Raw genomic sequence first — 17,239 nt, forward strand, 5'->3', positions numbered from 1 at the left:
TCATGATCTCACAGCTCGTGGGTTCGAGCCCCGTGTCAGGCTCTGTGCGGACAGCTAGCTCAGAGCCTGGAGCCTGTCTTCAGATTCTGTATCTCTCTCTCTCTCTGACCCTCAACTGCTCATGCTGTCTCTCTATGACTCTCAAAACTAAATAAAAAAACATTAAAAAAAAATAGAATGCTCAAAACACAAGTTCCTTGTCCAATGTGGTTAAAAAAAATCAAAGGTCAGGTAAATGTCCAGTGATTAGGAGAGTTATTTACTCTTATGCATGGGATAGCAGAGAGAAAAGCCAGATGATGCTTTTTATTACTTATTATATTGGGGGTGGGGGACAGAGTGGCTTCCTTATTATTCTTTCATTAGGTGATTAAAAAGAAATTTGCAATAAATATGTCCAAAATATACTGGTAAGCAGAAAAAGAAAAAACCTGGAGACATACACACCAAACTATTAACAGGATATATATAAAATACACAGTTTATTTGTCTTATTTGTATTATAAGCAAATTTAAATTGCTTATAATAGCATGTAGTTCTTTTGTAAGCAGGACAAAACAACTTAGTTTAATGATACATGAACCCAATAATGAATAGAAGAGAAGGGGTAGCAGCTTCCTTTCCCCTCTGCTCTGTCCTCCTAAATTAAGAACTTCTGCTTGTAGCTCCTTGAACACCCTATGCTGTTTTAAGCCTCTGCCCATTCATGTTCCCTGGCTTTGAATGCAACTGTTCACTACTCAACTTTGTCAGGAGAATTCCTATTCATCCTACAAAACCCTATTCTTAGGTGTTCCAGCCTGATAGAACCCTTCTGTGATAGAGCCTTTTTCTCATCCCTGAAGAGAATTAATCTCTTTTCTGGGACAGTTAATAAGAACTTAGATTTACAGAGTTCCTGGGGCGCCTGGCTGGCTCAGTCGGTAGAGCATGAAACTCTTGATCTCAGGGTCGTGAGTTCAAGCCCCCTGCTGGGCATGGAGACTACTTTTTAAAAAAGAAAAGAAAAAAAAAAAAAACGATTTATGGAGTTCCTACAATGTGCCAAGCATTCCGCCAAGCATTCTACCTACATTCTCTCACTGAATCTTCAATAGACCTGGGTGATAGGCACTGTTCTCCACTTTTACACAACGGAGGCTCAGGTTCTGATTAGGACGAGCAGGTCCAGGATCTGATCCAGACCCGCCTGACTTCAGAGCATGAACCTTGAACCATTATCCTGTCATCTCCCCTGCCCTGAGTCCACACACACTGGTCTGCACAACACCTCCAGTTCTGTGAAAACCGGATTTCATGACCCTTGGATCCCCCCTAGCACCATAAGTGGCTCTCAATATAAAATACTCACCGATAATAAAGTAATGAATTAAAACGAAGCAGAACAAACCATCTGTCAATCTGACCTTAAGATTTGCCATCATCCTAACATGATAAATGAGAACTGAGCAGAACAGAAATTCATTCTTCCATATGCTGTTCCTTTTAAAAACCAGAGACATTTCCGGGTGCCTGGGTGGCTCAGTTGGTTAAGCGTCCGACTTCTGCTCAGGTCATGATCTCACGGTTTGTGGGTTCAAGCCCCACGTCGGGCTCTGTGCTGACAGCCAGCTCAGAGCCTGGAGCCTGCTTCAGATTCTGTGTCTCCCTCTCTCTGACCCTCCCCTGCTCACGCTGCCTCTCTCTCTCTCTCTAAGAAGTAAATAAAACATTTAAAAAATTTAAAAAAAACAAAACAAAACTAGAGACATTTCCAACAGCTGACCACCACCGTCCCATCTGGCCATCCTGACTAAAGTGCACCCTAGCAAGCCAAGATTCCTAGTGACAAACGTGTAACCATGAGATTCATTCTTTTCATCATAACCAACAAAGACTGAAACATCCCAGCAATGTCATCCTGTGGGGCCTCACCAGGGCTGCTCCAGGACACCAGGACTTCTTCAAGATCTGGGGATGTCCCTCAAGAGTTCTTCTTGTGGTTTTTATGAATGACCCAAAAGTTATAGTAAAATTGTAGAGTAGATACGGAAGACATAAACTGTGAGTGGTCATTTGCAGCCAATTAAAAATGCTAAAAGACACTTCCGCACTGAAGTGCACGAATCTGTAAGTCAGGACACCTCCCTGTGGGCGTTGGCCCAATTTATATGGTCAAGCCCAATAACAACTCCCCCAGGGCAGAGGCCACGTGTGCTGATTTACTTTGTACAAATTAACCAGTGCCAGGCATGTGCCTGACACATAGTAGGCACTCCACAATTAAACACCAATACTTGGCCTCAAAAATCTTTAAAAGGACAAAAACAAATTCCATGCTCTGGCATTCAAGGCCTCTGGTAAGTAGACACTCCTCCCCTACTTACCTTATTAATCGGACAGGATTTTGTTGGTGCTCTATCACCATACCTCCTCACCTTAAATTCTTTAACCCTATCAAATTCCAACCATTATTTGGGACCCAGATCAAATCTCTCCTTGGGTAAGAAGACTTCCCAGACCACTCCAGGCCACATAATCTTTCCTTCCTCTGAAGGCATGTAGCACTTAATGCAGCCCTGTCCAATAGAACTTTCCAAGATACTGGAAAGGTTCTATAGCTGTGCTATTTATTTTTTTTAAATATATAATAGTGCCTTGTTGGACAGCCCAGGCTTAATGTCTCATCAGCTCTTTGAGGACATGTTACACTGTTGGGATAAAGCATTTATCAAATCCCCTCAGTGGACTGCAAGTTCTGTGAACAAAGCCTCTGATTCTCTATAGTAACTTTAAGTGGCAAAAAGTAAATATCTGTTGAATCTGTACACCACTTCTGAGGAAACCATAAGGTAAAAAGGTGCTATAGACTCAGCATCTGAAATGTAGTCCTCTGCTCCATCTCATATCTGAAAGTCAAGACAAGCAGAGGTGGGGCGGGGAGGAGGGGAGAAAGCAACTTTCTGGAGACACAAATGATCACTGATCAAGCCAGAAGGCACTCCGGGTCAAATGTCATTTTAGGTCACCTCTATCCTTTACCTACAAACTTGCCTTATTTTAAATAAGTATCTCTTTCCATTAGCAGACAGTTAAATTCTGATGATAATTATGCTAACTAAAAAGTTAGTTACCTCCCAAGTCAGATGCAGCAGATGGAAACAAACCCTACTTGTATTTCTTTTTTCACCTGTTTGTTGGCTTTCTCCCTTGGAGTCTTATAGCCTATTGGTGGTACTTCGCTGTCCAGATGTATGTTAGCATTTCAGGGACCCTTTTCCCAGCAGGGCCTATACCCACTGTCAATCAAGACCTAATGCTTTCTCTTTTATGGCTGAGTAATATTCCATTGTATTCATCTATGACACATCTTGTCAGTTCATCTGTCAATGGACACTTGGGCTGCTTCCCATATGTTGGCTATTATAAATAATGCTGCAATAAATATAGGGGTGTGTGTATATATATAAAAGACCTAATACTTAACATAGATAGTCCAAAATAATACAAAATATACTGAAGGACAAGTTCTACCTCTTTGGCACTCTGCTGCCTTGGGCAAGCACCTTATTCCTTTAGCCTCAGTTTCCTTATGTATAAAATGAGGTTAATGTCATGTGAATGACCCACCCTTTGTACGGAAAGTCACAGCTGTGGATACTTCTAAATATTCTTCCCAAAAGTACTATATACAGAAATAGAAGATTCATGAATTTACTGGTGGTTCTCTGTGGCAGATATACTAACATATACAGTGACTTTAAGATCAACCCTCCAATGTCTACATTTGTGTGTGTGTGTGTGTGTGTGTGTGTGTGTGTTCGTGTTCCAGACTTCTTTCTCCCATCCCACTATGCAAATGCCTGAGCAAAAATTCTGCTAGTATTCCAGTCTGGCACATGTAACAAGGAAAGAAATGTGTTGATGCAGGGAACACAGACATATTTAATATAAAATAAAACAGAAACTTGGCTGAATGAAGTCATAACACAGTCTAATCCACATATAAAAGATTGAGATGATTTATAGTTCTGATTTATTCAAACCAATGGTTTACTAGCACAGCCAGCTAAAAAGTTATATCCCGTACCCAAAATATAGCCTGTAGATGCACACACGATAAAAACCAGCAGGTACACATTATGCACATTTTTAATTAAAAAAAAAAAAGTGTGTCACTACCACACACCCACTTGATACAACACATGAGATGTGCACTAACCATGGAAAAAGCAACTTGGATGAGGGTTTGAATTTTGCTAACTTAAGCCCAACCACACCTCCCAATCACAGGTAAAGTTTGCACACGTGGCTTTGCCAAGTCCAGCCTGTCTTTGTTTCCCTCTGCGTTTACCCAAGATCTTGGCTCTAAGACAGAAAACTCCCACTCTCGATTGGTTCATTCTGTCCTATGCAATTAAGCAACACCACAATCCAGTAAACGCAAGGGCTCGATTATTTATCTTCTGGCCAAGTTTACCAGGTGTTTATAAAAGAACAATGTCAAGAAGGAAAAGAGGTTTATTTCTTTCTAGAACTGGCTTGATGGGGGCCTTGCTTTGTTTTTAGAAGGGGAGAAGGGAAGCAGGGTTTAACCTAGAAAAAAAGACGGGAGGGAATTTAAAAAGAGTACAAGACTGTCAATTTCCCTACAGGAAACTTGATTCTTATGCAATAATCCTACCCACAGCCAGTGAGGCCATAGTGGGGGAAGACACCTATTCGTACCTCTAGAGGGGCACAGCTGGCTCCTAGAGGAGAGGGAACAGGGCAAGGCCGAGGAATTGGCTCAGCTGGGAGCCGCCGCGCGCCTGGGAGCGGAGTGAAAGCTCTTTCCAACACCCCCAACCCCCGCCAGTGATCTCTGCCGGCGTGACAGTTGCTCCTGTGGCCGGAACGTCCCCAGAGTCCCAGGGAGCAGGAAGTCTGGGGGCTGTCCCTCACTCCTGCCACCCCCACCCTAGAGTGCCCTCGCCCCACTGTTCTCCCCTCGAATCCATTCTCTCTTCCTCGGCGTCAGTCCTTTCTCCAAAGAACGAAACTTCCTCCCAGCGCCCTCTGTCTTTTCAGAGGCCCGCTCCTGTCATCCCGGGAGTTGTCCCTTCAGAACGACCCTCGAATCTCCACGTATTTCCCCTGCCCCACTGAAGTTCCCATCCACAACTCCCCCAAACACTGCAGAGGCTCCCGGGCCCTCCGGTGCCTCCCGGGATCCCCAGGCCTGGGGGCCGTCGGAGGGGGGGCGGCCCCACCCTTCACCCCCTTCACCTGTTTCTCGGGCTCAGGCCCGATAGGCCGGGGCTACGCTTGCGCCGGAATACGGGTCGCGGGGCTCCTTCAGGCCACGGGGCCTCTCCTGGCAGAAGGGGAGAGACAGCGCCGAGCAGGGGTGCTCGTCAAGGATCCGGTTCGGGCTTGCTTGCTCCGCGGCGACGTCGGAACCCCAAACTCCCCCTCCCCGTCTACGCCGCCGCAGCTCCGGAAACCGCTGAATTACAGCCCCTCCAGCCAATCCCCGCCTAGTCCCAGCCTGGCACAGACACGCCGCTTCTGCATAATTCATGAGACGGCCAGTTTTCCTAGCCACTCAGAGGCACTCGTGCAAGTACTGTACACCCGAAGCCCCACCCACTGGCCAATGAAGAGAGCCTCTGTGGGGGAAGGGCGGAGCCAAGAGTAGACTGGGAACGCCCCAGTGCTGGCTGTTCCGAGCGGTTAGTGCTCCTCCCTCCGCCACAGTAGAGAGGGAGCCGCGGCCTTGGGCACAGAAACCCGGGGGGAGGGAGGGAAAATGACCGGAATGTCCTGCTGAAAACTCAGCTGAGTTCCTGGCAATGCGTGACGTCAGGACACTTTAAATGCCCCTGATGCGGCTCTCTTTTGCCTGCTCTCCCTTTTCCCAGCTCTTTCCTCCACGTGGGGGCGAGTTTGTGAGCCACTTACCACGTGGGAATCAACCAGTTAGACAATCCCCAGGTATCGCCAGATCCTCAGGGGGCCCAACGCCTGAACTGGGTTTCTGGGGACGACAAAAAGAACATGGGTGACTCCCGCCTGCTTTGAACTTCAGTTTCTGCGTGAGTCGGGACACACACACCCGGAAACATGACGTGGAAATAGAGTAATTACTAGAGTGCGTGGGGAGAGGGTAGTGGATTTAACCCTGTCCTCCGTTCCACCGCTTCAAGCATCAAACGCCAACGGCTCGCACATTGGCGGGTTCACAAGAAGGCAGACGGCAGTGCATATATACACATTATTTTTATGGTTCTGAGCTGAAATACTTGAAATTGTCTGTCTTTTTCTTTTTCGTCCCGTCTATTTCAAGTCCAAGTTTGACTGCCTTGAAGCCAGCAGCTTATAGGAAATGTAGACATTTTACCTTACAAAATAGGGGATGTACTTTGCATAATGGAATGGGGTGTCTCTGTGTGTATGTGTGCGCGCGCGCGCGCGTGTGTGTGTGTGTGCACGCACGCACGCGCTGACAATATCAGGGTTTTTTCTTTTAAAAAATGTTTTTAATGTTCATTTATTTTTGAGAGAGAGAGATACAGTGCCAGCAAAGAAGGGGCAGAAAGAGAAGGAGACACAGAATCTGAAGTAGGCTCCAAGCTGTGAGCTGTCAGCACTGAACTGGACTGGAGGCTTGAACTCACCAACTGTGAGATCATGACCTGAGCTGAAGTAGGTGCTTAATCCCCTGAACAACCCAGGCACCCCATCAGGGTTTTTAAAAATCACAGCTATAAATATTTGTGTATATTGTGTTTGTTTAATGCAAGGAGGTTTCAAGATAAAAGATGGTTGTGACACCATCCAGATACGATAACCCCTGATGAGTCTTTTTCAGTGAAACTTTTCATGTTTTAATGAAACATGTTCATGGTTCAAAAAAATCAGATCAGAAAATTCAAAAATTAAAAATAAACATCTGTTGCCTTCTGCTACCAGGGCTTCACCCCAAGGATGTCTATTTAATTTCTGGCGAGCAAAATCAATGACTCAACCTTTGGGTGGGGGGAGGGGGGGAGCATTACAGAGCCTTCTGAGAGTCTGCTGGAGACTATGGATTCTAGCCCCAAAAAATATACAGCATGACTTTTACCCACAAATTCTGATGGTTGCCCAGAAACCTGAAGCCCAGCCAGAGACCTCAGATTTGGATCTTAGGACCACCTTAAATAATCCAAGTGAGAGGTAAGAGCACATACAAGCACAAGTGGTAAAGTCGCTGGTGGTAGAACTGAGTTACCCACTGCCCTCCTGCAGGCGCAGCCTAGTGTGGAAATTACTGAATTTATCTGATGTGTGTGTTTGTCTGTGTTATTGATCACTATGTTTATTTCACCACAGAACAGATACCCTCACCTTCCATCTCACCTAAATTCTGCTTTAGCTATGCTATTCCATGCAGTTGACTGCCTCTCTAACAACATAGGGTCTGATATTTGTTGCATTATTCTCTGCTTACAAAGCACCTACAGACTCATTACTTTTCTTTTTCACAATAATTATGTGTAGCAGATAGAAGCAGCCATATTATTTACTAACAGGAAACTAAGGACAAAATAGTGTGATGTTCTCAAGATCACAGAGATACTCAGAGGTATACCAGGTGGGTTTAGAGCCAGGTTTTTGGACTCCTCATTCTATAGCTTTGTTCCACCTACTCGAACCCTGGCCTCTTCCCCTGACTCCTCAGCAGATGATCTTTGTTTCCCTCATTGCCCTCTACCACATGCATACATAAAATCTACCCTGAAGCTTATCTTTTCCACCTATAAAACCTCTCCCCAGCCCAGCCGCTGGCTTTTCTCCACACTGTGGAGAATCCCCCCAGCTTACAGATGGCCACATAAGCCGAAGCTTTGACCTGAACTTTCTTTCCAGCCTCCGTAACACACACTTTGAACTCTCACACTGAATTTATCACCTTCCTCCAAATATGTCAACATCTTCTGTTACCTCATGCCTTTGTAGATCTTCCCTCCTCCCGGAATACCTTCTCTTTACTCATTCCCAACCGGAAAACTCTTCAAAGTCCAATGCCAACATTACCTCTTTAGGGCATTCTGAGATTCTTCCTGGCAAAGTTAATCTTTTCTCCTGGACTCCTTTAATAGGTTGTATTCCCTGTTTAGTACAGCATTCTTCACCTTGGACTGTAATGTCTCCATTAATTAAGCCTACTTCCTGATACACAAAATTAATAATTAACATGTATTAAGTAATTACCATGTTCCAAGAATTGTGCTAAGCTTTTTACATAGATTATTGTATTTGATCCTCAACAGAACCCAGTGAGGCAGGTACTGTTGTAATTCTCATTTTACTATGGCTGAGAAAGTGAAAGACTGGTCTAGAGTCCCACAGCTAGAAACTATGGACAAACTCAGAATGAGAACCAGGTCTGGCTGACTCCAAAGCCTGTACTCTGCTTACATGCTTAAAACATATCCCAGGGGCCCCTGGCTGGCTCAGTCCGTGGAGTGTGCAACTCTTGATCTTGAGGTCATTGGTTCAAACCCCATGTTCAGTGTAGAGATTTCTTAAAAACAGAAACAAAAACAAAACAAACATATCCCCCCTGAGCTGTAGGTTCCTGGAAGCTTGAACCCCTTCATGCTTGTTTTCATAATTCCAGCATCTAGCATCTAAGCATGAGTTAAATATTAATAAAGATATTTTGAATAATCATATCACCAATAGCTAGCCACGGAGTATTTACTATGAACTAGCCACTACTCTGAACATGTATTACGTAACCCATCTATTAACTCACTTAATCCTTATAATGACCCCATGAGGAGGATACTGTGATTTTACAGATTAAGAATATGAGGCTTACCCAAGGTGAAGTGACTTACCCAAGAACACCGAGCTAGTAAATGGCAGAGACAGGATTCAAATCCACGTGTGTCTGATTCAAGAGCCTGAATAGCTGCTCTTCTTTGATTATATCCCCAGGCTTAACCTTCCTCTTGGATCCCCAAGGAAGAGTCTGAAGGAGAGGAAAAGTGAGGCTCCCACCCTCTACCTAACAAATGAAAAAAGGCAGAGTCTCAGCCCCAGCCCATTCAGGTGTATGGTGGTCTATAAATATGTCTGCAAATTCCTTGATACTTCTCCCATTTAAAGGTAGAGCCTGATTCCACTCCCTCAGTCACTTACTTCTAATAAATAGAACAAAGTGGGAATGGTGCTGCATGACTTCTGGGTTTAGGCCATAAAACACAATACAGCTTTCACCTGACTTCCAAGGACACTCGCCCTTGGAAGTGTTGTGAGAAAGGCCAGGCTGTGTGTAGAGGCCACACGAAGGTGTTCGGCCAACAGTCCAGCTGAGGCCCAGCTGGCAGCCATGAGTGGAGCCAGCTTCCAGATGATTCTAGCCCCCCATCTTTCAAGCCACCCCAACAGAGGCCAAGTAAAACAGAGGTGAGTCCTCTTTACTGAGCCTTACACAGATTACAAATTCATGAACAGAATAAATGTTGTCATTGTTTTGGGGTGATTTGTTACATAGTGTTGGGTGGGCAGGATATGGTTCCATTGATCTCTTCAGAAAGACTCAGGAACTGTAGGTAGATCAGGATCTGAGACTGATCAGACTTCGTAGGGTTCTAGAAATTTTATTATTTACTCCCTCTTCCCTGGAGGAATTCACGGTTAAACTCTAAGTCAAGAAGAAGGCACAGCAAAGAAGAGAGGTCTAGACAAGAATCTTGGGTGGCAATTCACTGCAGGGACCAAAGGGGGCACAGGGCCATTTGTGTGTGTGATGGGACCCCCGTGGGACTCAGCAACAGAAGGGCTCACCAGGACTGCTCAAATCCCCCTCACTCAAATAAGAGAGAAGAGCCTCTCTCTCTCCTCCTGTCTGAAGAGCAGTCCTCCCTCCTCAATATTTTCAAGACTTAAGCTCTTTCCCTATGCTGCTTAAAACATCATTCATGTTCTTCTGTCCCTTCAGTAGCTTCCCATGGGGTTTAGGATAAAGGAATTCTGCTTTTTCTTATCCCTGTCAAGGCCCTGCCTATCCCACCAACCTTCCTCCTGCCCACTTAATTCCAGCTAGTCCATTTCCCACCTCAGGGCCTTTGCATATGCCATTCATGTTCTTTCTCTAGATTTGGCACAACTAGTTCCTCCTCACCCTACTGGTCTCACTTGCTTAGAGAAGGCTTGTCTAACTACTTCCACCTACAGTTGCTCCCAGCATGTTAATCACTATCTTTATGTCCTATTTCCTGTGGAATTCTTATCATACTCCTCCTTTTATTTATCTGTATACAATCTCTTATCTGTCAGTTCCAGGAAAACAGATCTTACCTGTTTGCTTCTCCCTTGCCTCCCCAGTGCTGGGCATATAGTAGGTGCTCAGTAAATACTTATTGAACAAATGTTAGTGCTCTTGGTCCCACTCTTGCCCTCTCTGAGTTGCATGAATTCTCCTCTCCTTCCTGACCTTTCCCACCTATTCTTCACTTCTATCTCTGAAGATATGCCTTCTTTCCTATCTTGACCCCCAAGTTACCCCTCTTTCCCATCATGTCCCCTGTGTCCCCACCCCCACTTGTTCTAGCAAAGTGGCTCCTGCCCTCTTTCTCCATAGGACTTGAGGGCCACCAAGGATCGCCTCTTCATCAAAGCTAATGTCTTCTTGGGGCGCCTGGGTGGCTCAGGCGGTTAAGCATCCGACTTCGGCTCAGGTCATGAGCTCACGGTTTGTGAGTTTCAGCCCCGCATCGGGCTGTGTGCGGACAGCTCAGAGCCTGGAGCCTGCTTCAGATTCTGTGTCTCCCTTTCTCTGCCCCTCCCCTGCTCTGCCCCTCCCCTGCTCGTGCTCTGTCTCTCACTGTCAATAATAAATAAATGTTAAAAAAAATTTTAATAAATTTTTAAAAAAGCTAATGTCTTCTTTTTGTCATTTTATTTAACTTTGCTGTAGAATGTGGTACTATCAACCATTTCCCCTCCTCTCTTCTAGACATACTTTGCTCCCTTGACTGTTGCAGCAGTTAATAGAAGCCATTGCATTAACTAGAAAGCTAATAAAGCTGAAGTGAGACACACTGGGTTTGAAACCTGGCTTTGACACAGATATCCCTCTGCTCAGAAAAGCCCTGGGCTCGGCACCCACATCTTCAAATAGAGAACATAATTCCGACCTTGGTTAGTTTGCGTTAAAATGTTTCTGATGGGGCGCCTGGCTGGCTCAGTTGATGGAGCCTGTGACTCTTGATCTCAGGGTTGTGGGTTTGGGCCCCACACTGGGTGTAGAGATTACTCAAGAAAAAAAATGATTTTAAAATAAATGAAAGAAAATGTTTTTGATTGGATGATACTCCCAAGTTAACTGTGCAGCATGGCAGATGAAAACCAGATCCTGGCAGGGTCCGCTGCTCAGCCACCCACCTATGCAGCAATGTGACCCTGGGCTTGTTGCTTAACCTCTCTGAGACTCAGTTTCCTCATCAATAAAATAGGAACTACAAGAACATCTCCCTTATAGGTTGTTATGATGATTAGATGGGGTCACATGCAAAGCATTCAATACAGCATCCAGCTTACTGCAACCCCTCAATATGTGTTAGCAATTATTATCTTAAGTAATAATAAGCAAAATAAAAAACCACAAAATTGGGAGACTTATCAGAAGGAAATGGAGATTGCTCTCAAATTCCAATAAAGTGTTGAACAACCACGCCTTGGGAAGAGTGATTTCAGGAACCTTACCAGAGGGAGTTTTTGTAGAACATCTCACCGCCTTTCCTTTGTTAGGACTTGAGACTCCTGCTGAAAATGTTCAGTCTCTGTGACTATAGGCTCACAATTCTAAGTTGCTGGCAGACAGATTTCATTGGCCCAGAAAGGACCAGATATCCACCTTGACAAGGCAGTTGTGAGCAGGGGCAGGAGTCCTGGTCAGCCAGCAGAGACAGTCCTGGAAGGAAAGGGCAGGAAGGTTTCCGAGCAGAGGGATATCCAATACCCATCAGAATTACCTGAGACAATGTTTATGAAAGTGCCTATACCCAACAAGATGTCCTTTTCCCTCTCTGACCATCCATGGTCCACTTTGCTTCCTAAAGTTGGGCACTTCTGCCTTTAATTTTTTAAAGTTTGTTTATTACTTAAAAGAGAGAGAGAGAGAGTGAGAGAACACATGGGAAGGGCAGAGAGAAAGGGAGAGAATCCCAAGCAGGATCCGTGCTGTCAGTGCGGAGCCCTACACAGGGCTCGAACTCACGAACCGTGAGATCATGACCTGAGCCAAAATCAAGAGTTGGACGCTTAACCAGCTGAGCCATCCAGGCACTCCTGCCTTTAATTCTAAATTCCATCCTCTTCTCCCCGACCCCCCATCCCTTGGCAAACTCATCTATTCCTAGCACCTCAGGGAATACCTCTCTTCTGACAACTCTTTTGTGCTGAGTCTTATTAGGTGCAGACAAATTACTTTATCTCCTGAATCTGCAGCAACTTCCTCTGTAAAATGATTCTATCTGTTGCCTCATCTAGTTCCAACATTCCATAATTCTATTAACTGTTCTTTGGTTATGCCTTCTGCTTTCCTGCCTCTTTGCCTTTCTGCACACTGGTCCCTTTGCCTGGAGAACTTTCCCTGTCCCACATCACCGCTTTCACTTAATCGCCACTTTCTGAGTACCTACTATGTTAATAGGTATCTCTTGGGTCCTGCGTGGCTCTCAACAAGTCCTCCTTTCCTGGGGCTTGCTCCTCTCCCCACTCTGCAATCATGTACTGAAATGGGTCCTTTCAGCCACATCTATATTACATGATCCTGTCCTCCTGGCCATAGATGATTAAATCCAGGATGAATACTGATCTTAATTGCCTTAATCAGATTTTCTTTGCCAGGAATCTAGAATTTGAAACTGAGAGGCATAGAACCTGGGAGCCCTTCGAGCTGGGTTCCATTAATGTCAGCATGTTAGAGAGGGCTATCCATCAACTCCCTCTCAGAAGTCTCTGGAGACACCCTGATGCCTATTCTTCCAAACTTAGTGGTCAGTGATTCCTTGGAGTCCACGGGATATCCTGGCAGCCTTCCAATGTAAGCTCCTTTTCTCCCATTTGCCTAATATCTTTTTTCTTATATTTTCAACCAAATAACCATTAACCACTGTGATTGTATTTGAGACATTGTTAGGCTCTGGGGACACCAAAATCATCTAAAATACTGTCTCAGCTTTCTAGCAACATATGTGAAATCCTACCCATTTTTCGGAGAGCAGCTTAGAAGCCACCTTCCTCCTTTAAATGTCCTCATATTCCCCGAGCAGGATTAATCCCTTGCCAGTGTACTGCCATTGCATTTTGCTTTACCTCTCTTACAGTCATCTCTTTGAGCTCTTTTGCACATCTGCCTTTCCCACTAATTGCAAACCTTTTAAAATCAAGAGCTAGATGTGTTGTTTTTTTTTAGTTTCTTGGCTCCTAGCACAGCATCACAGACAGATCATTGGGAAAGAACATCTGTTGTTTAGTCGGCCCATCATCTTCTCCCCTTTCTGTTGATAACAGCAACCCAATTTTTGTTTGGGAAACCAGCTTTTCTCACTCTCTATCCCGTGGTTCTAGAAGTGATACATAACCTAGATTTGGTCAGAAGCACATTGATTTGGATCTATGACCTAACAGGGCCAATGGACATCCTATCTGTGAGTCTGGCTGGAAGGACTTGGAAAGAAACCCTCTTAACCAGAGTTGTTGGGCTGTTAAGCCACAAGCCTACAGTTACTGATGGTCATCTTTGCCAGCACGTGGGGAAAATCTGATTATTATTTTTAAAAAACACAGCGGAGGGGTGCCTGGGTGTCTCAGTCAGTTAAGCAACCAACTCCTGGTTTTGGCTCAGGTCATGATCTCATCATTTGTGAGTTCGAGCCCCACACTGGGCTCTGTGCTGACAGTGCAAAGCCTACTTGGGATTCTGTCTCTGTCTCTCTCTGCCCATCCCCTGCTTGCTCCCTATCTCTCAAAATAAATAAAAATAAACTTTAAAAAACCCACAGGGCCCCTGGGTGGCTCAGTTGTTAAGCCTCTGACTTTGGCTCAGATCATGATCTCATGGTTCATGAGTTTAAGTCCCACATCAGGTGAGCTCGAGACCTGCTTTGGGTGAGACCTGCTTCTCTCTCTTTCCCCTCTCTCTCCGTCTCTGTTCCCTGCATCGGGCTCCATGCTGACAGCTCAGAGCCTGCTTTGGATTCTGTCTCCCTCTCTGTCCCTCCTTGGTGCACGCTCTGTCTCTCTCTCTCAAAAATAAACATTAAAAAAAAAGTATATATGCATATATACATGTATACATATGTATACATGTATGTATTTATATATAAATATATTTATATTTCTTGGAACACCTGGGTGGCTCAGTTTATTGAGTACCCAACTCTTGGTTTTGGTTTAGGTCATGATCCCAGGGTCATGGAATTGAGCCCGGCATCAGGCTCTGTGCTGAGTGTGTGGAGCCTGCATAAGATTCTCTCTCTCTCTCTCTCTCTCTCTCTCTCTCCCCCCTCATCCCTCTCCCCTTCTCTTTCTCTCTCTAAAATAAAGGAGAAAATATGAATTTATCTATCTCTACTTATTCTATATCTGGCAGTAGTGTGGGGAATGAATTGGAAAGATAATCTATTTTTTAAAAATTTTGTCTAATGTTTATTTTTGAGAAAGAGAGAGAGAGAGTAGGAGAGAGGCAGAGAGAGAGAGGGAGACACAGAATCTGAAGCAGGTTCCAGGCTCCGAGCTGTCAGCACAGAACCTGATACAGGGCTCGAACTCACAGACTGTGAGATCATGACCTGAACTGAAGTTGGACACTTAACCGACTGAGCCACCCCAGCACCCCAAATCTATTTTTATATTATTATTTGAGAGAGAGACAGAGAGAGCATGCATAAGCAGGGAAGGGGGCAGAGAGAGTGAGAACCTTAAGCAGGCTCCACTCTCAGAGTGGAGCATTACCAGGGACTCAATCCCACCACCCTGGAATAATGACCTGAGCCAAAAATCAAGACTCAGGTAATCAACCAGCTGAGCCACCCAGACACCCTGGAAAGAGAATCTAAAGTCATTTCAAATACTCTAGGTGGGAGCAGAGGAGGGTCTGGACCAATCTAAGACTGACTGCAGCGGTTTCCTTCTGACCCCAATGGAAAGTTACCTCTTTGGAATAAGGGCTTTTAAGGTACCATTTAGAGACCTGGTAACTCAATCTGAGGCTGCACAGGAATTTCCTTTAATCTTGGGTCACATTTGATGGGATCCTTTGAGAGACAATATCCCTAGTTTATTGTCTGCTTCTAACCCACGGAAATAATGCTAATGATGGGTGGGCAAGTTCATGACTGGTTGGTGAAAAAGATGCTTTGTGGCTGTGGGACCTTGGAATTCCATAAAACTCGATTACTAGACAATTGACACTCTCATCAGTGCCTGAAACTAGCCCTCCTCCTCCCCTCAGCCTCGACGGAAGAGGAAAAGGAGTAAATTCTGATTCAGGGAAGCTGTGGCCCCACATTGTTATGTAAAGAAGGAATGCCTTGGAGCAGGGGCCAGCAGAAATGTGGCTGTCCGGGGAATTAGGACTGCTCTTAACAAAGTGGTGCCCAGAATAAAACTGGGTAAGGAAGGTACACCAGAGTCATTCTGCTGGTGGACCAGTGAAGGGCATGGCTTGTAGAAGGAAAGGGGTGTGTGTGTGTGTCAGGTGCTTTATTACAGGTAAGAGAAGCAAATGATGGCCCCACTATTCCAGGGCTTTTCTGGTTTCCCTTGGCCTTATTACTCCATAGCTGGGTTCCTGACATCATTCCCTGCTTCTCACAGCTATACATTCGAATCCCAGAGGAAGAAGGATCCTCTCCCAGCAGGAGGGAAGTTTCCTGGCTCCCAGGCTCTGAATTTTCAGCATCAGTTTTCATTTCTTTTGGTGAGAGGCCAACCCTTTCTGGGAGATTTAGAGCCCCAGACTCTGCTGTGCTTGTTGCTGGGGGCGGGGGGGCAGGGGAGTCAAGGGGGAATGCATGGCTCATGAGGAAGGACTCAGCTTGTTTGAGGAAGTGACAGAAGGCTGCGATGGAGCCCCAGAAATGACACTAATTTCATTAGGGTGATTCTGATGCAGGCAGAACCCACATGATGACTTGAGTCCATTGCTCTAGGAAACCCGTAACTTGTGGACAGGCCACTTGCTCAGGGGGAAGAGAAGCTGCATGATGAAATAGGTGCCCATCCCAAGATAGTGGGGAGAATTAAATATGCTGTGTGACTACGACTGGCACGTGTCACATGCACTGGAATCCATTCTCTAGGACATTCAGCCCTCTGAATCAGGGCCTCTGATTTTTCCCCTTCCCAGACTGCCTCCTCTAGGCCTATGATCTCGAAGTGTGGATTTGGGAGGAAGCTCAAACTGGGTAGAGTAACTGAGTGTGTGTCTGGAGGGCTAATGCCTTGACATGAGGGAAGTGGATCTAGACAGTATAGGGTTATAGATTCTTAAAAATTGGACTGTGGAACCAGGCTGCCTGCTTTATAATCCCAGCTCTGCCACTTACCAGGTACTTGACTTCAGACGAGTCACTCTGTGTTTCTTCCTCTCTAAAATAGGGATGATAGTAACACCCCACTCCCCACCCAGGCAAATGAGGCAGGTTTAAACCAATTGTCCATGAGGCACCTGAGTGGCTCAGTCGGTTAAGCATCTGCCTCCTGATTTCAGCTTAGGTTTGATCTCACTGATGGTGAGTTCAAACCCAGCTTCGTGCTCTGCGCTGACAGTGTGGAGCCTACTTGGGATTCTCTTTCTCCCTCCCCCCTCCACCTAAATAGATAAATAAATAAATAACTTTAAACCAACAGTTGCCTCCCTCTTTCCCTCCCTGGCCCTGTCCTGTCCTCCACAACTGGGCCTATGTAACTGCCTTTGGAGAATATAATCCAGCACAGATCCTTTTAGAAAAGCAGGTTTATTGGTCGGGCTGCTCACCAGGACACAGCAACATGACAGGCTCCCCAGAGCCCACAGGAAACTGTATCTGCCCACAACTCAGGCCCCTCAGCCCATCAGCACCAAGGGACCTTGTCCCACAATCCCCATCCTCCCTCAGCTGAAGGGTCTCCAACCATTCAGAAGAGAGAAGGGAACCAAGAAAAAGAGGGGAGAGAAGCAAAGCTTTGTATTATAAAAAAAAAAAAAAAGTTTGTGTCCCCAGGCTCCCTCCC

General features: G+C 45.4%; 1 protein-coding gene and 1 non-coding gene across 6 annotated transcripts in view; one reads left to right on the forward strand and one right to left on the reverse strand.

The window, feature by feature from the left end:
• The window catches only part of STAT3 (signal transducer and activator of transcription 3), a 71,966-nt gene extending 66,512 nt beyond the window's left edge, over positions 1-5,454 (reverse strand). For all 5 annotated transcript variants that reach the window (XM_039256787.1, XM_039256790.1, XM_039256788.1 and 2 more), the window contains exon 1: positions 5,249-5,454. The gene's annotated coding sequence lies outside the window, so the exon portion shown is untranslated. The remainder of the gene's footprint in view (positions 1-5,248) is intronic.
• On the forward strand, positions 907-979 carry TRNAK-CUU. The gene has a single exon. It is a non-coding gene; the product is annotated as a tRNA-Lys (tRNA).
• Positions 5,455-17,239: the final 11,785 nt, after the last annotated feature.

Source organism: Hyaena hyaena, unplaced genomic scaffold, assembly GCF_003009895.1.
Source record: "Hyaena hyaena isolate Hyena2069 unplaced genomic scaffold, ASM300989v1 scaffold_589, whole genome shotgun sequence".
In the NCBI taxonomy this organism is placed as follows: domain Eukaryota; kingdom Metazoa; phylum Chordata; class Mammalia; order Carnivora; family Hyaenidae; genus Hyaena; species Hyaena hyaena.